This window comes from Sminthopsis crassicaudata, chromosome 4, assembly GCF_048593235.1.
Source record: "Sminthopsis crassicaudata isolate SCR6 chromosome 4, ASM4859323v1, whole genome shotgun sequence".
Lineage (NCBI taxonomy): Eukaryota > Metazoa > Chordata > Mammalia > Dasyuromorphia > Dasyuridae > Sminthopsis > Sminthopsis crassicaudata.
Genome location: NC_133620.1, coordinates 235,997,479 through 236,024,284, shown reverse-complemented (window position 1 = coordinate 236,024,284; position 26,806 = coordinate 235,997,479). Strand labels below are relative to the sequence as shown.

General features: G+C 32.7%; 1 pseudogene; it reads left to right on the top strand.

Moving 5' to 3' along the window:
• On the top strand, nt 1–26,806 carry LOC141540716 (dicarboxylate carrier UCP2 pseudogene; annotated as a pseudogene).

The window sequence follows — 26,806 nt, the reverse complement described above, 5'->3', positions numbered from 1 at the left end:
ATGGAATTCTATGGCTTACCACCCCAGAAAAGTTCAGACTATCGGCTCCGTGATGTATGTAGTACATCAATCAAAGGTTCAGCCTACCTCATTTAAAGAAGCTTATTACCAAGAAGTTGTAGCCAGTAACTCACAAAAACTGCTGGCTAATGCATGTGGGCTGTGACAACATGCTTTTTCAAAAATGTCCTTACACAAATGACTGTTAGGAATATGAAGAAATGCTGACATTAGCAATATGAATTATATAAGACCTAGTACATACTTCTCTTGAACACATACCCAAACTTCTCTAAGTTTTATGATACATGAATATTTCCAGGTTTGGCATTACAATAGAATGCAAGGTGGCAAAGATATAGTAAAAATGCCCACTCTTAGAGAAAATTTTAATTTTAATGACCAACCTTTGAATCCAGATAAGAGATAAAGAACAATACTTATAAAATACAAATTGTAGAAACAAAATTTGTAACATTTATTTTCAGGGCTACTTGAAACTATAATTTTTAAGGATCTTAATTTATTAACAATTTAGTTTCTAAATATTGGAAGAAATGCCTAAATTATTTTTAAATTTAATCATAAATTAGTGACAATTAAATCTGGAAAGAAAAATATCATTTAATGAATTTATCGAAGCTTTTTCCTTTATTCTTGGAACAGGCTAGAGAAGCCTCTAATTAGCAGTATTGTACCTTCTTGGGAGACATATGTTGAGACCAATTATTAGTCAGACTTAGGAAGAAATTGCCAAACATATAAATGCTTTCATTTTTATAAAAATAATCTGTGTTGAAAGAAATTTATATAATTGCACACATAAAACTACTAAATGTCCTGTGGAAAATGTTACATGAAAGCTGTGAGTATAAAACTTTGATGCACAAATGAAATGAAACAAATTATGGTATAATATAGATTTTAAAAAACTACAAAGCACACATGGGAGATAATTATATTCTCTGAATACTGGAATTCATTCTGCAAGGAAGGTGGAAAGTGATAATGCCTAATTAAGATGCATGTTCACAAAATATTCCTTTAAGTTGTCCTCCAACCAAACTCTTGCTTTGCCATGTATCTTCAGGCAAATCATAACTCTCTCTGATTTAATTTTGTGTCAGCTAAGGACATTGAGTTCTTCACAAAGACTTTGAAATATATTTTTTAAAAAAATAGAAGAATATTTTGAAATCCAATGGCTTTATGGTACTTGCTTCTCTAAATAAGTACCAGCTATTTAGGATAAACAGTAATCCTTGGAGCACATAACGGGTGGAAGAGACATTTTGCTCTTGATTTATCTTTATTATCTCCTCTGGTGAAGAAATGAAGGTGCTCCACACTTCAACCACTAAACTCCTAAATCAATATCTATCATAACTGAATTTTAATATCATTTATCATACCCAGATATTAATTACTGATAATACACAGAAGAGGCATGGCATTTAAATTAAGTAAAGGATTTAGTGTCAGAAATTGCTGGATTCAAGGGCTACTTTTGACACATAGTAACTGTATGACCATAAATAATTTATTTAACCCTCTTCCACTACACTGTCCCCTAGGTTACTCTCTAAGACTATCTAGAACACTAGTACAAATGAGTTGTCAATCTGTATTGGTTGAAGGAGTTATTATGTTGAGATTTCCCCTATACCAATGAAATTACAAGTCTGAACCTGAATCACAGAGTCTTAATGTAGCAAGAGACCTCAGAAAACATCTAAAATAAGTTATTCCTGAACAAGAATACATATTTGTATTTGATTTATATTTATATTATATATCACAATATTCCAGCAACTAGCATGCTCAGGTTCTTCTCATTGTTTCTATTAGCCCATACTCATTGCTCCATTAATGTATACATGCTTTTTTCAGAAATATTACATGAAATGAAAATGATAAACTGTGGATGTTCTGTATACCCTACATATTGAGTTAATTAACAGAAATGAAAGGTCTAGAATCACTTTACCATCTGGAGATCTCTTTGGATGGTGAAAAATAGAATAAGAGAATCTATGAGATAATGGAAAAATCAAAGGAGACTGAATAAACAAAGGCAATTTAATTTATTCCAGTCCATCTTTCCAGTCAAATGTATCTCAGTAATGTAAAAAAGGTAATCCAGCTTCAGGTTCCATCAGTTTGGTAATTTTTGATTCTTTCAGAATATCAAGCTTTCAACTTAAAAAGTTAAGCAATAAAATTCATTCTCAGGGCTTGATGCTCTAGAGGCTAGCTCTTCCAACCAAGCTCCTCACAATTAGCCTAGTGTCAGGTTTCAGAGTAAACGTTTTTAACAATATATGCACACTGGAATCCCAGTTAGTTAGCTGTGTTGATATAGATGTCCAACAATTAATTTACTAGTGTTTATTAATCAAATGAATGCCCAGAACTATTGTAATAAGAAACAAAAATAAAACCCTCTTATAAAGTATTTTAGTGCTGCATTCAAAAAAACCACTTTTCATGGGATCTAAGAGATACCTAACTAATAGTTAAATATCTCTCTACAATAATTTACCTCATAAATTACCATATAGTTAATTATTCTATATAAAGTCTGCCATGGTTAGCTCAATGGACACAAATATGTAAATATAGTACAAAATAGAGCAACCTGACCTCAGCCTGGATGGGCTTTCTTTATCATCCATAAGGATTTCAGGATTGCCTGAATTGCTGAAACATTTTAGCCTGAATTAATAAATCAATGATTATATAGACATGACTTAATTTGTTAGATAACTTTGTGGAAGAAATGACCAGAGCATAACTTGTAGTCTAGCGACTAATTTGAAAAAAACAGAAAATTAAAACTTAAATAAAATATTGAGGTTAAAAAATGAGGGCAATGTTTAAAACAATGTGCTATTTATGGAGAATTAAAAGCAATTTGCAGAGACTGTCATAACTAAAGAAAAAATAGTGAACTAAAAGAAAAAATATGGACACAAAGAAAATAATGACGTACATAAACAAAAATAATAAATGAAAAAAGTTTTTATCCAGAAGCTAGGAATAGATCAATCAGGCAGTAAGGCAAGAATCAGAGTTGACAGAGGAATGTCCAAAGTCAAGCATCTAAACACTTCATATCTTTATAATTAGTAGATTCACTATACCAAACTGGGGGGTCAGAGCTAAAGAGGCCAAATTCATAAGTATCTCACATATGGTGTTAGGAAGTAGCAAGTTCAATGGCCAACACCTCAAACAATATCTTGCAGCTTTCAAGTTCAGTTCACTTAATGTTTATGCCGAAGTGTATTTGGCAAATTGGTTCTACAACAGTCCTAAGTAGATGTCATTTGACTGGTATGTATTTGAATCATTTTATTGTTGAAGAGAGCCACATCTATCAGTATTGATCATTATAACCTGGTTATTGCCATATAATAATGATCTCCTGGTTCTGCTCATTTCACTTAGCATCGATTCATGTAAGTTTCTCCAAGGCTCTCTGAAATGATCCTGCTCATCATTTCATAAAGAACAATAATATTGAATAATATTCATCATTCTACAATTGATGGGCATCCATTAAGTTTCCAGTTTCTAGCCACTACAAAAAGGGCTATCACAAACATTTTTGCACATGTGGATCCCTTTACCTTCTTTAAGTTCTCTTTTGGATATAAGCCTAGAAGTAACACTGCTGGATCAAAGGATATGCACAGTTTGATAACTTTTTGAGCATAGTTCCAAATTGCTGTCCAGAATGGTTGGATTTGTTCACAATTTCACCAACAATTCATCAGTGTCCCAGGTATCCCAGATTCCCTCCAACATTCAACATTATCTTTTCCTGTCATCTTAGCCAATCTGACAAATGTATAGTGGTATCTCAGAGTTGTCTTAATTTGCATTTCTCCTATCAATAATTATTTGGAGCACATTTTCATATGATTACAAATAGTTTGAATCTCTTCATCTGAAAATTCTGTTCATATCCTTTGACCATTTATCAATTGGTGAATGGCTTGATTTCTTATAAATTTGAGTCAATTCCCTATATATTTTGGAAATGAGGACTTTATCAGAACCTTTGAATGTGAAAATGTTTTCCCCATTTATTGCTTCCCTTCTAATCTTGTCTGCTTTAGTTTTATTTGTACAAAAACTTTTTAACTTAATATAAGCAAAGTTTTCTATTTTATGATCAATAATAACCCTACGTCTTCTTTGGTCACACATTCCTAATTGGGTAATTGGATTGAAAATATTGCAGAAATGAGAAATTAGAGAATATAATCATTTATTGTATATACAAAGGAGGTAAAAATGCACCTATATCCCAGGATTGTAGGGAGAAAGAAATTAACACAGTACTTGACTTGTGGTTTGGGAGAACTGTCATGGTCAGATTGTAAGAATACTATTAAAATGTTCTTCCATTCTAATTGCCATGAAATATCAACAAAATTGAGAAGTTATAAAATAAACTTTTTTAAGGCAGAAATGAGGACCCTCAGACTACATACAGGCTCTATAAGGCCTGTGAAATTATTTGCATAATCAACCTCAGGCTATGATGAGGTAACAGCTAGGTAGAACAACCTCCCACTGCTTGAGTTCTACAAATTGATAATTTTTATGGACTTGGAATGATGTTATAAATATCCTGATGGCTCTTGGCAGAAAAAAAAAAAAAGATTCCCAACATCTATTTTATAGTATTTCTAAAGTGAGGCTTAGGTAATTTTCAAGACATAAAAAATTCAGGCACAAGGTGGGCACTACCTAAACTAATATGATTAGCATAAAAATGTCAGAGATAATAAGATAAATAACTTTCTATGAATTTACAAATTTTAAAAGTTGTTATTTATATTATTTATAAAGAATTAAATTATTATTTTAGTGCTATTTTAAATACAAGAAGGCTATTTGTTAAAACAAGTTTCTTCCCCTTTTCAATCTGAATACTATTAGATTATAAATACATCTGTTACATAATTATTAGAACATATTTTGGGTTTTTTAAACTAGAAAGTAATAATAAATGACTTACTGTTAGGAAAAAAAAATGATGAAGTCTTCTTAGGAAATCCTTGACCATGAGGTTTCTTGAGGTGAACTCTGATGACAAGGTATTGTGAAATTCAACAGTACTGCTACTTTAGTAACTAGAACCTCTAACTCAAAGTGGAAAATGTGACTTTGAATAATAAATGGTATCATTTGGGATTATTTAGAAATTCATGTAATTGTATCTTTTAATGCTATTATTTTGAACCGATACTGTGTATGAACTTGTGGAAATAGCAGTACAATGCTAAACAAGTCTCTTGGGTTTGGGAGACTTAGATGTGAAATGCAAAATTGGTAAGCACAAACAAAACAATGCAGCTGAGATTAGACAGGAAGCAGAAATCTGGGAAACAATCTTAACAGCAAGTGTCTCTGATAAAGGCATCACTTTTTAAAATATATAGAGAGAGTTGACTCAAGTTTGTAAGAATACAAGTTATTCCTTAATTGATAAATAATCAAAGTATATGAACAGCCAGTTATCAGATGAAGAAATTCAAGTCATTTATAGGCATATGAAAAAAATTCTCTAAATCACATTAATTAGACAAATGTAAATTAAAAGAATTCTGAGATACTATCTCATCCTATCATATTGGTCAAGATGAAAGGAAAAAGTAATGATAAATGTTGGAGGACATGTAGGAAAACAGAATCATTAATGCACTGTTGTGGAACTTTAAATTGACTCAAGCATTATGGACAATTATTTTGTATTGGTCCAAAGAATTATCAAACTGCATACTTTTTGATTCTTTAGGGGCATTAATAGGTCTATATATCAAAGAGATCATAAAAGAAGGAAAATGATCTACATGTGCAAAAATGTTTGTAGCAGCTCTTTTTGTGGTGGAATTGAAAATTGACTGGGTGCCTACGAATTGGGGAATATGACTGAATACGTTATGATATATGAATTTAATGGAATATTGTTTTTGTTTTTGTTTTTCTGCAAGAAATGAGGAGCAGGCAAATTTCCTAAAATCCTTGAAAAAACTACATTAACTGATGATGAGTGAAGTGAACAGAACCAGGAGAACATTGTACAACAAAAATTATGTAATAATAGTAAAATTATGTGATAATCAACTATGATTGAGTTATTTCTTGGAAGCAATATAATCCAAGATAGTTCCAATAGACTTGAGATGAAAAATGTCATCTGCATATAGAGAGAGTACTCTGGAGAGAAAATACAGATCCAAACATGCTATTTTCATCTTTTTTTTATTTTCTGGCTTTTTCTTTCTGGTGGTATTTTCTTGTTCTTCTAATTTTTCTTTTACAGTATGAAAAACATGGAAATATGCTTAAAGTGACTATTCATATTTAATCTATGTCAGATTGCCTGCTTTCTTGGGGTGGGAGGTAGATAAGAGAGGAAAAGAGAATAAATTTGGAACTCAACATTTAAAACTAAATGTTGAAAACTATATATAATTGGAAAAATAAAATATTATTGAGAGAGAACAAAAAAGAAGCAGATCTAGAAAAAAAAACATTCAAAGGTCACTGGAGAACATGGCTTGTTAAAATAACTTGAACTTTTTTTCATCTACATCAATGATATGTGATCCTTAATTTATTCCACACAAGCCAATGAAGTTATGCCAGTATTCCTGTGGAACTGACATCCATGGATTATAGGTAAGTTCTCACATGGAAGTCTGAGAAGATGAGCTGTGAGAGGATTCTTTTTACTCAATTTTCCCGGTTTCATCTTGAATGGAAAATATCCCATCTTTTTATCCTGGCTCAGTTCAGTTATCTCTAAACTAGAACTGAATTGGAATCAATGCTTGACTGGAGAAAAAAAAAAAACAAAACACAAATTATTATGAACAGAAAATATCCTTGAAATTTGCCAGAAAAGGTCTGTTTTTGCTGGGGGGGAGTGGGGGATGATAACCAGATCTGGCGCAGGCTGGGGGCAGGCCAGGAGAGCTTGGCAGGCAGCTCACATTGTGCAGACCAGAGGGAGGAGAGGTGCTATCTCTGCCATTAATGTGGAATGATGTTTACCACAGAGTGGATATTTTGTCCTGGCAGCAAGCCAAGATCATCAGAGAAGCTGTAAACACAGGATGTAAAAAGTGTAATCCTGAGAAGCTAGCCTCTCTTGGGACTTGGCCACGCCCACCGGGATTGTCTCAGCACATTCTTAGAGCCTCAGAGTCTCAAAGCACAGGCACCATACAGCCATTGCTGTCCTGATAGTGTTTCGCTTCTGTCCCCAGTAGTCTGTAGAGGAAGGACAGTAACACCATTTAGCCCCCACCCCCCAAAAAAAAGATCATTTGTTTTTCTTATTAGTGTCTTTTCTTTGATTCTTCTTTGACAAAATGAGCAAAAAATTAAAAAGGACTCTAACCATTGATAGCTTCTATATAGATAGAGAGAAGACTTTAAACCCTGAGGAGACTAAAAATAGACTGTCTCCAGAGGAATCCTCAAAGGGGGATATAATCTGCTCCTCAGTACACAAAATTGTCATAGAAGAAATCAAAAAGGCTCTCTCACAAGAGCTAGAAGAAAAATGGGGGAAAGAAAGGGAAGCTTGGCAAGAGAGTCTGGATAAGTCATCCCACTCATTTAAAGATAGAGTGGATAAAGAAATCTAATATTTGAAAAACAAAATTAGTGAATTGGAAAAAGAAAATAGCTCTCTAAAAAATAAAATTGGTGAAATGGAAAAAAAAATTCCAGAGAACAAAACAACTCACTTAAAAATCAATTGGACAATTAGAAAAATATATAAAAACAGTGAGTGAAGAAAATACTTCATTGAAAAGCAGAATCACACAAATATAATTTAATAACTTGAGGAGACACCAAGAATCAGTCAAGCAAAACCAAAAAAATGAAACATTGGAAAAAAAAGTCAAATTCCTTCTTGGGAAAACACCAGACCTGGAAAATAAATGCAGGAGAGACAATCTGAAAATTATTGGACTCCCTAAAAAATATGATGAAAAAAAGAGCTTGGACACTATTTTCCAGAAAATTATCAAAGAGAACTGCCCAGATGTTTTAGAAACAGAGGGTAAAATAGACATTGAAAGAATTCATTGATCACCTATTGAAAGGGACCCTAAAATCAAAACACCAAGAAATATAGTAGCCAAATTCCAGAAGCATCAGAGGTAGCAAAAAATAGTGCAAGCTGTTAGAAAAAAATCAATTCAAATATGGAAGAATCACAATAAGGATTACCCAGGATCTAGCAGTGTCCACATTAAAAGATTGAAGAGCCTGGAATATGATATTCCAAAAGGCTAAGGAACTTTGGTGTGCAACCAATTATAACTTACCCAGCAAAAAAGAGCATCTTTTTCCAGGGAAGAAAATGAACATTCAATGAAATAAAGTGAATTTCATCTACTCTTGATGAAAAAAAACGGATCTAAACAAAAAGTTTAATCTCCAAATATAGAACTCAAGAGATTCCTAAAAAGGTAAAAAGAAATCTTGAGAACTATATTTCTACCTTAATGCTATATAAAGAACACATGTATAATTTGTCCTACAAACTAGAGGTATAAAGGAAATTGTACCAGAAAAAGGGCAAAGTGGTGGTACTACAACTCATGAAGAGGCAAAGGTAACCTATTATATCTGAGAGAAAGAATGGAGGGGGATGAACATAATGTGTAGCATATTCTCATTAGAATTGGCTTAAAATATATAAAACTCCTTCCACTTCATTGAAATGTTGAGGAAAAGAGAGGGGAAAAGTGAATAGGGAAGGAGTAATCTAGGCAGAAGGGAATATAGAAATTGTGAGGAAAAAGGGTAAAATAGGGGGAGGAACTCTAAAATGGAGGAGGGATACTAAACTGGGAGGGCTGTGAGAAGCTAGTGGTGCAAACAAGTTTAATACTGGGGAGGGGGATAATTGGAAATGAAAGGAGAAAAGCATAAGCAGGAGTTAACAAGATGGCAAGTAATACAAATTAGTAATTTTAACCATAAATGTGAATGGGGTAAATTCCCCCATAAAAAGGAAGTGATTAGCAGACTAGATTAAAATCCAGAATCCTACTATAAGTTGTTTACAGGAAACACATCTGAAGCAGGGTGATATATACAGAATAAAGGTAAAAGATTAGAGCAGAATCTGGTATTTCAGGTGAAGACAAAAAATCAGGGATAGCAATCCTCATCTCATATCAAGCAAAAGCAAAAAAAAAAAATCGAGTTAAGAGATAAGGAAGGCACTATATCTCGCTAAAGGGTAGCATAGATAATGAAGCAATATCAATATTAATCATATATGCACCAAGTGGTGTAGCATTGAAATTCTTAAAACACAAATTAAGAGAACTGCAAGAAGAAATAGACAGAAAAATGATAATAGTGGGAGATCTCAACCTTGCACTCTAAGAATTAGAAAAATTAGAGATAAGGAAGGGCATTATATACTGCTAAAGTGTAGCATAGATAATGAAGCAGTATCAATATTAAACATATATGCACCAAGTGGTACAGCATCTAAATTCTTAAAAGAGAAATTAAGAGAGCTGCAAAAAGACAGCAAAACTATAATAGTGGGAGATGTCAACCTTGCACTCTCAGAATTAGATAAATGAAACCACAAAATAAGAAGTCAAAGAGGTAAATAGAATACTAGAAAATTTAGATATGATAGATATTTGGAGAAAACTAAATGGAAACAGAAAGGAGTACATTTTCTTCTCAGCAGTTCATGGAACCTATACAAAAATTGACCATATATTAGGACATAAAAAACTCAAAACTCAAATGCAGTAAGGCAGAAATAGTAAATGCATCCTTTTAAAACTACAATGCAATGAAAATTACATTCAATAAAAAGCCAGGGGAAAATAGACCAAAAAACATTTGTAAACTAAATAATCTCATACTAAAGAATGATTGAATGAAATAGCAAATCATAAAAATCATTAATAACTTCACCCAAGAAAATGACAATAATGAGTCTTCATACCAAAATGTGTGGGATACAGCCAAAGCAGTAATAAGGGGAAGTTTTATATCTCTAGAGGCCTACTTGCATAAAATAGAAAAAGAGAAGGTCAGTGAATTGAGCTTGCAACTAAAAATGCTACAAAAGGAACAAATTAAAAATCCCCAAACACAAAACTTAAAATTGTAAAAATAAAAGGACAGATTAATAAAATTGAAAGTAAAAAATCTATTGAATTAATAAAACTAAGAGTTGGTTCTATGAAAAAAAAAACAGCAAGTTATTAGGATTATATCCCAAAGAAATACTAAAGAGCGGAAAGGGACCTGTATGTGCCAAAATGTTTATGGCAGCTCTTTTTGTTGTAGCTAGAAACTGGAAGTTGAATGGATGCCCATCAATTGGAGAATGGTTGGGTAAATTATGGTATATGAAGGTTATGGAATATTATTGCTCTGTAAGAAATGACCAGCAGGAGGAATACAGAGAGGCTTGGAGAGACTTACGTCAACTGTTGCTGAGTGAAATGAGCAGAAGTAGGAGATCACTATACACTTCAACAACAATACTATATGAGGATGTATTCTGATGGAAGTGGAAATCTTCAACATAAAGAAGATCCAACTCACTTCCAGTTGATCAATGATGGACAGAAATAACTACACCCAGAGAAGGAACACTGGGAAGTGAATGTAAATTGTTAGCACTACTGTCTATCTACCCAGGTTACTTATACCTTCGGAAGCTAATAATTAATGTGCAACAAGAAAATGGTATTTACACACATATATTGTATCTAGGTTATATTGTAACACATGTAAAATGTATGGGATTACCTGTCATCGGGGGGAGGGAGGGAGGTAATGAGGAAATCAAACTATCACTTTTTGCAGATGACATGATGGTATATATACTTAGAGAACCCCAAAGACTCTGCTAAAAAGCTATTAGAAATAATTCAAAACTTTAGTAAAGTTGCAGGATACAAAATAAATCCACATAAATCCTCAGCATTTTTATACATTACCAACACAATCCAACAGCAAGAGATACAAAGAGAAATTCCATTCAAAATAACTGTTGATAGTATAAGATATTTGGGAATCTCTATCCCAAAGGAAAGTGAGGAATTATATGAGCAAAATTACAAAACCCTTGCCACAAAAATAAAGTCAGATTTAAATAATTGGAAAGACATTAAGTGCTCTTGGATAGGCTGAGCAAATAAAATCAAGATGACAAAACTCCCTAAATTAATCTATTTATTTAGTGCTATACCAATCAGACTCCCAAGAAAATATTTTAATGACCTAGAAAAAATAACAAAATTCATATGGAAGAACAAAAGGTCGAGAATTTCAAGGGAAGTAATGAAAAAATAATCAAATTAAGGTGGCCTAGCTGTACCTGATCTAGAACTATATTATAAAGCAGCAGTCACCAAAACCATTTGGTATTGGTGAAGAAATAGACTAGTTGATCAATGGAATAGGTTAGGTTCACAGGACAAGATAGTGAATCAAAATAGCAATCTAGTGTTTGACAAACCCAAAGACCCCAACTTTTGGGATAAGAATTCATTATTTGAAAAAACTGCTGGGAAAACTGGAAATTAGTATTGCAGAAACTAGGCATGCACCCACATTTAACACCACATACTAAGATAAGATCAAAATGGGTCCATGATTTATGCATAAAAAATGAGATCATAAATAAATTAGAGGAACATAGGATACTTTACCTCTCACACTTGTGGAGGAGGTAGGAATTTGTGAACAAAGGAGAACTAGAGATCATTATTGATCACAAAATATAAATTTTGATTACAGTAAATTAAAAAGCTTTTGTAAAAACAAAACTAATGCAAACAAGATTAGAAGTGAAGTAACAAATGGGGAAAACATTTTTACAGTTAAAGGTTCTGATAAAGGCCTCATCGGCAAAATATACAGAGAATTGACTCTAACTTATAAGAAATCAAGCCATTCTCCAATTGATAAATGGTCAAAGGATATGAACAGACAATTTTAAGATGATGAAATTGAAACTATTTCCACTCATATGAGTGTTCCAAATCACTATTGATCAGAGAAATGCAAATTAAGGCAACTCTGAGATACCACTACACACCTGTCATATTGGCTAAGATGACAGGAATAATGATGAATGTTGGAGGGGATGTGGGAAAACTGGGACACTGATACATTGTTGGTGGAGTTGTGAAAGAATCCAGCCATTCCGGAGAGTAATTTGGAACTATGCCCAAAAAGTTATCAAACTGTGCATGCCCTTTGATCCAGCATTGCTGCTATTGGGCTTATATCCCAAAGAAATACTAAAGAGAGGAAAGGGACCTGTATGTGCCAAAATGTTTATGGCAGCTCTTTTTGTTGTACCTAGAAACTGGAAGTTGAATGGATGCCCATCAATTGGAGAATGGTTGGGTAAATTATGGTATATGAAGGTTATGGAATATTATTGCTCTGTAAGAAATGACCAGCAGGAGGAATACAGAGAGGCTTGAAGAGACTTACAATAACTAATGCTGAGTGAAATGAGCAGAAGTAGGAGATCATTATACACTTCAACAACAATACTATATGAGGATGTATTCTGATGGACGTGGATATCTTCACCATAGAGAAGAGCTAATCAAATTCCAATTGATCAATGATGGACAGAATCAGCTACACCCAGAGAAGTTACATTGGGAAATGTGTGTAAACTGTTAGCATTTTTTCCCCAGGTTATTTTTACCTTCTGAATCCAATTCTCCCTTTGCAACAACAACAACAACAAAATATGGTTCTGCACATAGATATTGTATATATCCTAGGTACATATAATACCTAGGATATACTATAACATATTTAATATGCATGAGAATGCCTGCCATCTAGGGGCTGGGGTGGAGGCAAGGAGGGGAAAAATTCGGAACAAAAAGGAGTACATGTTGTAAAAAATTACTTATGCATATGTACTGTCAAAAAATGTTATAATTATAAAATTAATAAAAAAATAAATTAAAAAGGCTTTATTTTGTCCAACTTTATACCAATAAATTCGATAACTTAAATGAAATGGAAGAATACGTTCAAAAATATAGCTTGCCCAGAATAACAGAGGAAGAAGTAAATTAGTTAAACAGTCCCATCTTAGAAAAAGAAATAGAACAAGCTAATACCCATTTCCCTAAGAAAAAATCCCTAGGACCTGATGGATTTACATGTGAATTCTACCAAGTATTTAAAGAACAATTAACTCCAATGTTATATAAACTATTTGAAAAAATAGGGATTGAAGGAGTCCTACCAAATTCCTTTTATGACATAGATATGGTACTGATACCTAAACCAGCTAGGTTGAAGACAGAGAAAGAAAATTATAGACCAATCTCCCTAATGAATATGCTAAAATTTTAAATAAAATATTAGCAAAAAGACTACAGAAAACCATGCCCAGTACAATACACTATGACCAAGTAGGATTTATACCAGGAACACAGGGCTAGTTCAATATTAGGAAAACTATTAGCATAATCTATTGTATCAATAACCAAATTAACAAAAACCATATGATCATCTCAATAGGTGGAGAAAAAGCATTTGACAAAATCCAACATCCATTCCTAATAAAAACACTTGAGAGTATAGGAATAAATGGACTTTTATTTATCCATTTATTCCTAAAAATAGTCAGGAGTATATATTTAAAACCGTCAGTAAGCATCATATCTAATGGGGATAAACTGGAACCTTTCACCCAAGAAAATGACAATAATGAGACATCATACCAAAATGTGTGGGATACAGCCAAAGCAGTAATAATGGGAAATTTTATATCTCTGGAGGCCTACTTGCACAAAATAGAAAAAGAGAAGGTCAATGAATTGAGCTTGCAACTAAAAATGCTAGAAAAGGAATAAATTAAAAACCCCCAAACATGAAACTTGAAATTCTAAAAATAAAAGGAGAGATTAATATAATTGAAAGTTAAAAAAAAACTATTGAATTAATTAATAAAACTAAGAGTTGGTTCTATGAAAAAAAGTAACTAAGATCAGGAGTGAAACAAGTTTGCCCACTATCACCATTAGTATTCAATGTTGTATTAGAAACACTAGCCTTGGCAATAAGAGACAAGAAAGAGATTAAAGGAATTAGAGTAGGTAATGAGGAAACCAACTATCACTCTTTGCAGATGATATGATGGTATACTTATAGAACCCCAGGGATTTTACTAAAAAGCTATTAGAAATAATTCAGAACTTTAGCAAAGTTGCAGGATACAAAATAAATCCACATAAATCTTCAGCATTTTTATATATCATCAACAAAATCCAACAGCAAGAGATACAAAGTGACATTCCATTCAAAATAACTGTCCATAGTATAAAATATTTGGGAATCTATATCCCAAAGGAAAGTCAGGAATTATATGAGCAAAATTACAAAATGCTTGCCACAAAAATAAAGTCAGATTTACATAATTGGAAAAACATTAAGTGCTCTGGAAAAGACCGAGCAAATATAATAAAGATGACAATACTCCCTAAACTAATCTACTTATTTAATGCCATACCAATCAAACTCCCAAGAAACTATTTTAATGACTTAGAAAAAAATGACAACAAAATTCATACAAAAAACAAAAAGTCGAGAATTTCAAGGGAAGTAATGAAAAAAAATCAAATGAAGGTAACCTAGCTGTACCTGATCTAGAACTATATTATAAAGCAGCAGTCACCAAAACCATTTGGTATTGGCTAAGAAATAGATTAGTTGATCAGTGGAATAAGTTAGGTTCACAAGACAAAATAGTCAATAATATAGCAATCAAGTGTTTGACAATACCAAAAAATCCCAACTTTGGGATAATAATTCATTATTTGACAAAAAAAAATTGCTGGGAAAACTGGAAATTAGAATGGCAGAAATTAGGCATGAACCCCACACTTAACACTACATACCAAGATCAAAATGGGTCCATGATTTAGGCATAAATAATGTGATTATAAATAAATTAAAGGAACATAGGGTAGTTTACCTCTCAGACTGGTGGAGGAGGTAAATATTTGTGATCAAAGAAGGGGTTGAGATCATTATTGATCACAAAATATAAATTTTTGATTACATCAAATAAAAAAGATTTTGTACAAACAAAACTAATGCAAACAAGTTTAGAAGGGAAGTAACAAACTGGGAAAACAGTTTTAAATGCTAAAGATTCTGATAAAGGCCTCATCTCCAAAATATACAGAGAATTGACTCTAATTTATAAGAAATCAAGCCATTTTCCAATTGATAAATGGTCAAAGGATATGAACAGACAATTTTCAGATGAGGAAATTGAAACTATTTCCACTCATATAAAAGAGTATTCCAAATCACTATTGATCAGAGAAATGTAAATTAAGACTACACACTATCAGATTGGCTAAAATGACAGGAAAAAATAATGATGAATGTTGGAGGGGATGTGGGAAAACTGGGACACTGATGCATTGTTAGTGAAGTTGTGAATGAATCCAACCATTCTGGAAAGCAATCTGGAATTATGCCCAAAAAGTTATCAAACTGTGCATAACCTTTGATCCAGCAGTGCTATTACTGGGCTTATATCCCAAAGAAATACTAAAGAAGGGAAAGGAACCTGTATGTGCCAAAATATTTGTGGCAGCCCTTTTTGTAGTGGCTAAAAACTGGAAAATGAATGGATGCCCATCATTTGGACAATGGTTGGATACATTGTGGTATATGATTATTATGGAATATTATTGTTATATAAGAAATGACTGGCAGGATGAATACAGAAAAGCTTGGAGAGACTTACATGAACTGATGCTGATGGAAATGCACAAAACCAGATCATTATACACTTCAACAACAATACTGTATGAGGATGTATTCTGATGGAAGTGGATATCTTCAACAAAGAGAAGATTTAATTCAGTTCCAATTGATTATCACTTACACACATAAAAAGAACATTGGGAAAAGAGTGTAAACTGTTTGCATTTTTGTTTTGGTTTTTTCCCCAGGTTATTTTTACTTTCTGAATCCAATTCTTCCTGTGCAACAAGAAATTCGGTTCTGCACACATATATTGTATCTAGGATATAAGATAACATTTCTAACATGTATAAGACTGCCTGCCATCTAGGGAAAGGTTGGAGGGAAGGAAGGGGAAAATCAGAATAGAAGTGAATGCAAGGGATAATGTTTTAAAAATTACCCATGCATATTACTGTCAAAAATGTTATAATTATAAAATAAAGATTATTAATAAAAATGATAGCTATCTTGTGCTACCTAAATGGATATTTGGGTTTATTTCATGTTTGAAAAACAAGCATGTTTTATTATAAATAACTTGTTTGATCTGTATTGTCTTGAAATTGACTACTCAGTGTAATTATACGCCCATCCAAGAATTTTTCTGACAATTGCAATTACTTTGTCAACTTTTAAATGCATTCAATTGTATAATAGAGATCGTTATCACAAAAAGAAATGTTCTATTAAAATTTTCCTAGCAAAATCACATCCTTCTAGGAGAGAGATGAATAGCTGAAAGAAAATACCTAGAAAAATACCTAGAGTTATAATTTTTCAGGTGCTTTTAATAAATAATTGTAATAAGATTAGGTAGAGATAATAATATAAATTTGGGGTTCAGAATTTTTTTAAGTTTTCAATTCTTATTTGAATCTAGAATGTAAATTCTCTCATCTAGCAATGTTCATTTTAATGTTATTAAGCTTGGATCTAAGTTTCACTATCTGACCTACATTTTGTCACAAAACTAGAATTGTTTTAAGATTGATTTTTGTCAGAGATTTTTAACAGAGAGGAGGATCTCTTGAAGTAGGAAAGCAAAAAATAAAAATAAAAATAAAAACCAGAAGCTGTTCTGAAACCCTGCTTATTGTAATATTCCTAACAGGAGAGGTTTCCAGAGACTGCATCAGAGGATGTTTCAGAGACTGAGCAACTGTAAGAAATGGGACAAGTAAATATGAGAACTTCATCATTATCATACTCTCTATAAATGATTAATAATCCACTGTTCCTGATATTACAGTGATTGGAACCTTTGTTTTTCTTTTTAGTTTCCTACATTATATTTTGCTCCACAACTGATAGCCATAACTGGCAATTCCTTTGTTCTTGTAAATCGAACTATTCCTTGTTTATCATGTTATGACCATTTAGTCAGTAGAGATGACCCATGCTTCATCCATCCTGTGATTCCCACCTCCCCACTAACATTTCACTTTTAGCCCTCAAGAATAAGATCTATCAACCAGTGAGATTCTGTATTTTGCCATACTGTTTTTTTGTTTTAGTTTTTTGTTTTTTTTTTGCATATTGGGTATCAAATCTTATAAGAACAAGGTACTAGAAGAAAGAGGACTTCTTATATCATGAGGAAGGTCTGAAGTTTATTTCATTAGGAGGAACTATGTACCCTTTAATAAAATTTCATTGACTCAGAACTCTACTTGAGTCTCTCTTACTGTAGATTGGACATTTTTAATCCCTACATTTCCATACAGAGTTTGTGACCAAAAGAACTAAAACAAATAAAGTTGTTTTTTTTTTTGTTTGTTTGTTTTGTTTTTTGTTTTTTTGTTTTGTTTTTTTCTGTAAACCATGGAGTGCTTTATAATTATAATTGATTATTTATCTTAATTCCTTTAGCCCCCGATTATTAGCACTTTCCTCCCTTGAGAGTTATTTTTTATGTTTTCAGTTTATTTATCTCTGTACAGCTTGTTCCTTTCCTACCCTCCCTCAACAAGATCATGAATTAATTAAGGGTGACTCAATTTTGGCTTGTTCCCATTTACCAGCATGTAGGTGATACTTAATAAATTCTTATTTAGTCAAAAATTTTTTTGCCCCCTGAATTAAATGACATGTTTGGATCTTTGAGCTCTGAGATTCTGTATTTAGAATTAATCTTAATGTTTAATGTGATTTTGTATCATTTATGTCAGTTCTCTTATTCTGAACAGTCTTGCCCAAGACTTGTGGTAGAATACAGTTGAGAGCTCACAGCATTTCCAAATAAAAATCACAGAATTTTAGAGTTTGAAAGAAATCTAAGTGGAAATATAGCCCTGCCTCATCTGAAAGCAATCCTACGCTAACATGTCTTACAGACTAGTCTTTAAGACTTCTAAAGAACACAAACTCACCACTACTCATGGACACAAATTCCAATTTTTTTATTTCTAATTTGCCTTTTTTCAACTGCTGCCTATTCTTCTGGTTAGTTTCTGGGGTGAACCAGTGATTTTAATCCATGTTCCTCATGACAAACCTTAAAATACTTGAAGTTATATATCATGTCCCCTCTGAATTCAGATTGTTGATTCTTAAAGTATATCGTACACTAAATGTCCCAGAACTTTTTCAGAGAAATTAGTATCAAATGATGCCTCCTGAACTTTCCACTATACTAAGATAAATCCATTTTGAAATAATTCCAGAAAATAGCATCTCTATGATCAGAGGGTTAATGAATATTTCTGTCTGACTGGTGAAACATGTGTTACCTGATAATCCCATATAATTTAGCTAGTTTAATTCTATTGAACAAATGTTGAGTTCCTATTGCACAATAATACTGTAAAAATTCATATGACACAAGTCCAATCCTCCTAAAAATCACTTGTGCAGGAGATAACAAGTAGTCTGGTTTTACCAGAGAATCAGAAGCAAAGATTTCAAAGATTCTTTGTTGCTTCTTTCTATTTGATTTTCCAGGAGTTATTAGCACCAGCTTCCTGTTGTAAGACTAAGACACAAGTACTCCTAGGATTGAAGTTACAGATTTTGCATGTAGTTTGAGATTTTCAGCTGATGAGCTTTCTCTAAACTCAGGCAACCCTATGAGTGAGACAGATTCATTTGCAGGAAACCTTGCTGCACTCATTTTTCCACTGGCTGCCGTATGGATTGATATAAATGAAATGAAATAAGTGCTAGATAACTTACCTGATCTTTCCCTTAGTTCACTCTACAGGGACTCTGAATTTCCTGGATAGCTTTAGAAAGATAAATAGATATCTTAAATGCCATTTTCTGGCTTATTAGGAGTAATGTTCTAATTCATCTCCATTGCTAGTCTTATCCTTATGACACATTTTTCATATGTCATCCTTTCTTCCCTCTGCTATTATTGTAAGCATTTATTACTTTTCATTTATTATTTTACTATATGCCAAAACATGGTATTTTAAATATATCTAATGTATATCCTGAGGTGCCTTATTGCACTTCAATTGAATATAAAATAATTTAATTATTGAAAATAAAATAATTAGTTACTTTATTCCATCTCTTACCTTTGCAATCCTACTTAGCTTTTATACACCTGTATATATACATATATATATTCATATATACACACACATATATATATATATATATTATGAATATGTATATATGAACACATATACTGATATGCACATATGTGTGCATATATATTATAATATGTATATATATTATATATATATTATATGTATATATATATATATATATATATATATATATATATATATATATATGTAGGCACATGTATATGTGTGTGACCAAGTGTCTTGAATGAATTTTGACTTGTTCCATAATCATCAGCCTTACTTTAAATTTCCACCTAATTACTGCAATTGTGAAGTCACGGCACTGACTTCCAGAAAGGTTATATCTAACATTATGTATACCTACTTGCATGAGATAACTATAATTGATTCTTTTTATTTCTGTGAAGAGAAAAGTTTCATAGGAATTCATGAAACTCATAAAATGATTTCCAAAGTGTTGCAATTGCTCCTCTTCCCCCAAGTAGTCTCTTAGGATTCTTACAGGGTGCTAAGTCACTGGAATGAATAGAGACAATAATTATCTAATTTAGTATGATAGATCAGACCCTTGTAAGAGATATTATGGGCCAGAACTTGAAACAAGATACTGAGTGGAATTGAGGAGACAATGGTTAAATCTAATTTAGCATTGATTTAATTCTACAACAAATAATGGTTTCCTCATGATATAATGGTTGGTGTATACTCAGTGTGGGACATGTAAGTGAGAAGCTCTTAGAACTTCGGGAGAACTTCAGGGGACTTTGGGAGATTCACAACTAGGATTGACTTCTGGGAGATTCACAAGGCAGAAACCTACAATCCCACACTCTTGGAGGCAGAGTCTGATTCATTCCATTTTCCACCTTTGTGCTGGCTGGAGACATTCAGACAAGAGCTCTCAGGAACCAAAGAGAGAGGAAGGCCTCCAGAAAACTAGCTGAGCCCAAGTGAAGGAGATAAAATTTGGAAAGAGAAAATAGAGAGTTTGGACTTTAACTCCTGGCTGCATTTGGAGTGATTATTCTGAATTGAAGCCAAGGCCACCTCCAGAAGCTGCCCAAGAAACCTGCACCCAGAGAATGATTGTAATTTAGAGAAAAGAACATTAGAAATGTCAGAAAAGGATACTGGTATAATAGAATCCATTTTCTGTTAAACATGGGAGAGAATCTGATGACTTTTTAATCTCTCTGACCAATGTAGAAGTATACACAGCACCCATAAAACCACGTTTCTCCTATTCTCTTTTATTCTGAAGGTTGACTTTGAATGAGCAGGTCAAGGAATGTCAGAGGAAATCACCAGGATTTTAAAAAGCATAGAGAACATGCTCTTTTTTTCTGCCTTCCTTTTTTGCCTCAAACATACATCAGCAAAGGATGGGAAAGCCAAAGATCAGACTGGGAAAAAATTAAGTAGCCTTACCTATCCCTGTCTCTCCTGTGCACAACCATTCTGCATGGAGCAAGAACTTGGGATTCAAATTTTTTTTTGTTCAGTCTTTTTTTTTGGGGGGGGAGGGGCAATTCTGACAGATGAAACATTATTTATGATATATGAGAATCATTTACTATTCCAATCTTGCATCTATCTTATCCTTTTCCCATCTCCAAAGTCTAGGAGCCTCAGTCCCTTTAAGTCCTATTTTTGTCACTTTCCATGACTTCCCCTTATAACCATCTCCTCTCTCTGGATGGATCTACATGTATTTCTCTAAATAGAGATCTATGTATATTTCTTACATGTCTGTACTTAGAGTCAAGAGAAATATGGTAAACTGCAAGAAGGAAAACTAGGCACTTTTCACAGTTGCACACATTTTGTTAGCGATTGGTGAATAACATATGTATTTAAAATAAATCTAAATAAGCACATATAAAAGCACATATGTACACTTCGACTTATATGGATACATGTATCTCAGGGATGGAATCATTTATTAAATAAGAATACCTTTTCAACTTGTACCTGGATAAGAATCTCATTTATAATATACTCACTAAGTGGTTATCTTGTTTATGCTTGAAGACCACTAATGAAATGGTTGAGGATACTTCACTGGCATTCCTACTACTTCCCAAGGCATCCTTTTCCAGTTTTATATGGCTTTAATTAATAGAAAGATCTTTATAACATTTCTTTTCCAATCATTCACTAAGAATCACCAACTTTAAGAATGCACTCATTAAACTTATATTTCATCCTAATGAAGATAAAAGTTTTGCTTTCTTAAAGGAATAAATGCTAGAAAATATGTCTATAGCAATGATTCTATTTTTACTTTTTTTTTTAATCCAAGTTGATTTTTAAAAAATATATATTTATTTAATAGATTTCCCTGGGTACATTCAAAACAATTTTGTTACATTTGTTTTTATGATTTTTGAGTTCTCAGTTCTCTCCCTTATCTCTGCCACAATAAAGAAACCACATGTGAAGTTGTGAAAAATGTTGCATAACAGTCAAGTTGTAAAAGAAAACAGATTTCCCACTAAATGAAAATAAAGCCCTCAAGAAAAATTAAGTTAAAAATAAAGTGAGAGATAGAGAGGGAAATAGAGAATATTTTGATCTATATTCAGACCTGATTAATTCCTTCTTTGGGTATAGGAATTTTCATCATAAATCCTCTAGTATACCATTGATTTTTAATCTGATATCAGCAAATTTATATTTTAAAATATTTTTATAAATATATGTCAATATGATTGGTTTCCATTTTAATCTTATGTATTTTATTTTGTGCATTTAAAAAGTTATTTTAAGAAGAGTTCTATAAGTTTTAGTAAACTGCTAAAGTTGTCCATAAGACAAAAAGTTTAATCTCTGTTCTGTGTTCTGACCATCAGATCCCTGCTTTTGTATACTTTGTGGACAAAGGATATATTATGGAAATTAGATATACCATGCAAATAAATAAATTAATATCTCTAAAAATTGCTATGGATTAAATATATAAATGATTTAGATCTGGAAGATCTTAGATTTTATTTTACTCAATCTCTTTACCAGGATCAAACTGAGGCTTACAGAGGATTAATGAATTACCTAAAATAATAAATAAGAGAACAGGAATATGAATCTAGGAATTTCTGTTCAAAATCTCTCTCTTCAACAAACAAGAAGCCTCTTCTATTCTTTTCCTAAAAATAATTTTTTATCCCAGCATTCAAAAATAAAATTCTTTCTAAATGATACAAAATTCACATCATGACCTTCCAATAAGTATAGAATGTTAGTTTTTTTTAATAATTTGGCAATTAGGTTAATTACCCAGAAAAGTCATAGAAATATATCAGCATTATAGCCACAATAAAAATTTCAAGTTCCTTGATTCTTTTTCTGATCACAAATAACCTTAATAACAAACAATCCTCTTGTGAATCCATCTGGTCTTGATTTTTTTTCCTAATGGAATTCATTTATGGTTTCTTTAATTTTGCTTTTTGAGATAAGTTGTTTAAAATGTTTGTTTCTTATATGTTAATAAAGATATTTTATATTACCACAAATATTCATCCATTTCTTGGATTTAAGTTGTTGAATTTAATGGACAGAGTTGGACAGAATAGTTTCTCATAATTTCCTTTATTTCTTATGAATTCTTTTACATTTCTGATACTAGTATAGTAGTGATTTGGTTTTTCTCTTCCTTATTTTTAATCATTAGCTAATTGTTTATCTGTTTTGGTTTTTAACACTATCTACTGCTGATATTGTTTTTACCAACTGAAACTTTTAATTTAAAAAAAAATATTTGTCCCTTAGATTTTAAGAATTTCTAATTTGACATTTTGGGGGATTTAAAATGTTTTAAAAAGCTAAAATTCTGTATGCACAAAACTATTTGTAGCAACATTTTTGAAGTGACAAAGACTGGAAAGTAGGGGTGTGTGCACATCACTTGTGGAATGACTAAATAACATTTACCAAATTAATGTAACATAATACAATAGTAGGCTTTAAGGAATGATAAAATGCACAGTTTCAGATTCAGTGAACAGATCCAGGACAATTATTTATTTTATAACACCACTGTTATAAAGACAAACAATTAAATCATTTAAGAACTGTGATGAATATAATGACTAATGATGATTCCAGAGGAAGATTTCATGACTGGGAAGTGGAACCAAAATGAAAAAAAAAGTGAAAGAAAAAAAAATTGGACAAAACGAATTTGAGAATTTGTCTTGCTTGGCTGTGCTTATATGATAAAAAATTTGGTATCTTTTCTTTTCTTCCTTTCTTTAATTATTTATGTATGTGGGAGGAAGTATGAGAGAGAAAAAGATAAATGCTTGACATTAAAAAAGAAACTAAAGTATGGAGAGCAATGTGTGTGTTTATGCGTGTATATATATATATATGCAAACATAAATAAACAAAGAATAGGTATTACAGTATTCTAGGTTTGAACAAAACACGTTAGAGAAAGTGAAAAGAAAACAATGGGAACTAAATGATGTTTAAATAACTTAAAACAGTAGAAACAATAGATTTCGAGAAGTTTTTGTTTTAATTTTTGTGGAGTTTTTTGAACATCATGTTGACTTTTCTGCAAGTCTAAATATGTATTTAAATTCTATCCAAACAATTTAAAACTATAAAGTTTTCTTTGTATCTATTTTTTGAAGTTTCAAGATGGATTTGCTTTACTGAATGATTTTCTATATATCTTAGATCTTAAGAGGTTAAGATAACCTAAGTACAAAAAAAAAAAAAAAAAAAGATACTTAGAGCTAGGGTTAGCTCTACTGTCAGCTAATGTTAGCAGAAAATACTATACCAGATTTTGTGGGATAGTTGTCCTTCCAGGAGGTGAAACAGCTTGTCATAACCTGTCATCACTTGATCACTAAATGACATTTGATTGAATATTTGCAGTGTCCAGCATTGTATTTGTTATAGTGTAATGGAAAGATCACTGAATCTTGAAAGAGAAGATCTATAATAAAAATCCTGGGTCCTCTAGTCACTATGTAGATGACCTTAGGTCATTCAACAGGATGAGTCAACTTACTCATCTGCAAAATAGGAAGTTAAAGTGGATTCTTTTTGTTTGTTTGTTTTTACTAGTTTTAAATTCTATATTACTTCAAGAGATATAGATAGATCAGGCATATCTCCTGCCCTAACTGCATTCATAGTCAACACTGTACTTTGTAAAGTGTTTTTACACATAAATTGTTTTATTTTGTCCTCATGTTAATCCAATAAAATAGGTAAGGAAGGAACCTCATCATGTCATATTTTTAGCTGAGAAAATAGGGTGAGAAAAGGTTGGCTTTTCCAAGATCAAACAATGTTAGCTTAGTAAACGAGTTACATAAGGAAGGGGAATCCGCAAACTCCTTCCTAAGTTCATTTTTCTAATAATAAGGCAGAATTGACCTGAATTCTAGGAAGAAAAGAAAGTAAATCTTATTGTGAATGAATATAAAACATTGTTACCTTTGAGCAGAATTGATTTAACAATGAGGAGGTTAACTAGAAAGCCCTTGTTTAGGGAAAGATAAACATAAAGCAGCTGTTTGGGGAACCCAGAGACTTTCTTTTATTATTACTAAAAAGAAATAGCTGACATTTAAAAAAGTACAAGATGTTTTACATTCATTATCTCTTTTAAGTCTTATAATAATCCCATGGAATCAATATAACACACATTACTAACCTGAGTTTACAGAAAATTAAATTAAGACTGAGAGATGAAACCCATACAGTTTTTAAGTATAAGAGGTATTATTTTACCCCACGAATTCTTAACTCCAAATTTACTACTCTAGCCACCGTTCTATATTGTATTCCACTGTATATTGAACCTAATAAGAGAAAGAGAGATTGGAGAGTAGAAAACACAATGTTGGTATTTCTGTCACTCCCCACTACTTGTGTTTCATGTTTTGTATCTATATTTGGTATCCATTTTTAACAGACAGTCAATTCACCATACAGCAAGTATGTGATATTTTTGTGTCCCCTTTTCATATTTTGTCAATTTTTCCATTCAGAAAGGACAAAGATGAAGAAAAATTTAAGAAAAACACAAAGAAAATAGATAAGACAATGGACTTGCTTGAGGCAAAATGTAGTACAATGCCTTTATTCCTGAGCTGATTATTTATAGTAGGCCAATAGGAGAAGTTTAAAATTTAAAAAAAAAAAAAAAAAAAATTACTGAATTCTGAAATCCAGAGCTGCTTTTTTTTATAACTAACAAATATTCGTTTTTTGGTAATGGGCAAGTCTTCAGAGATGAGTATGTTCTACTAGGGGATCAACATAAATTAGAGTGAAGTGTCTTTACTGACAGGAGTTAATTCTGATCTAGGGAATATGATCAAAGACAAACCCTCAAAGAATAATGAAAGGAAAATGATACTATACCTTTCTGCACAATCACCTATTTACTGGAAGACTTTGGTTGGCAAAAGAAAAACTATGCTACTATAATGCACTGAAATTTGCTTCTTAGAAAGTGAAAATCCCTCAGTCTGTCCAATAAACTAACTGTTTTGGAGAAGCTTCTGTAGATCTTTGGCTAAATGAATCTACTTTAAAAAAAAAAAAAAAAGATTGCAACTCTTTTCTTTTGTTGAGGAATAAGATCAGTCCAGCCAAGAGGAAGAATGACTCAGCAGTACAGTAACCTGGTCCAGCAGAAAAGTGACTCAATCCAACCTAGCTGAGAAGCCTTCTATCTCTTCAGCATCAGAGTGATCTGTCATTATGGAAACTCAGCCTATAAGTAGAACAATCTGGTCCCACCCTGAAGCAGCCCACATATGTGGTGAAGGTTTGGTTCCAGGCCCAGGCTCGGGGCAGCAGCAGCTGGAGATACCAGGGCACAATGGATGCCTAAAAGACTATTGCCTGAGAGGAGGGGCTTCGGGGACTTTGGAAAGGAACTTTACCCAACATTGCCCGCAATGCCGTCATCAACTGTGCTGAGCTGGTGACCTATGAGCTCATCAAAGATGCCCTCCTGAAGGCGACCTTCACTGCCACTTTACTTCAGCCTTCGGGGCTGGCTTCTGCACCAACATCATAGCTTCCCCTGTGGATGTGGTCAAGACGAGATACATGAAGTCTGACATGGGCCATACGCCAACGCTGGCCACTGTGCCCTCACCATGCTTAGGAAGGAGGGACCCCAAGCCTTCTACAAGGGGTTCATGCCTTCCTTTCTCCACTTGGGCTCCTGGGATGTAGTGATGTTTGTCACCTATGAGCAACTTAAAAGGGCCCTGATGGCTGTTCAAACTTCCCTGCTCTCCTGCTAATTAACTTTCTGCCTGTTTACCCCTCCCCTTTGAATCCAGACCCTATCCTGTCTCCCCTCCCTTCTATTTTCCCCCCATGTCTCTCCCTTATTTCACCACTGGAGAAATTCCCCTCCTCCCTTTAAGAGTTAGCCCCATTTTCAGCCTGTTGCT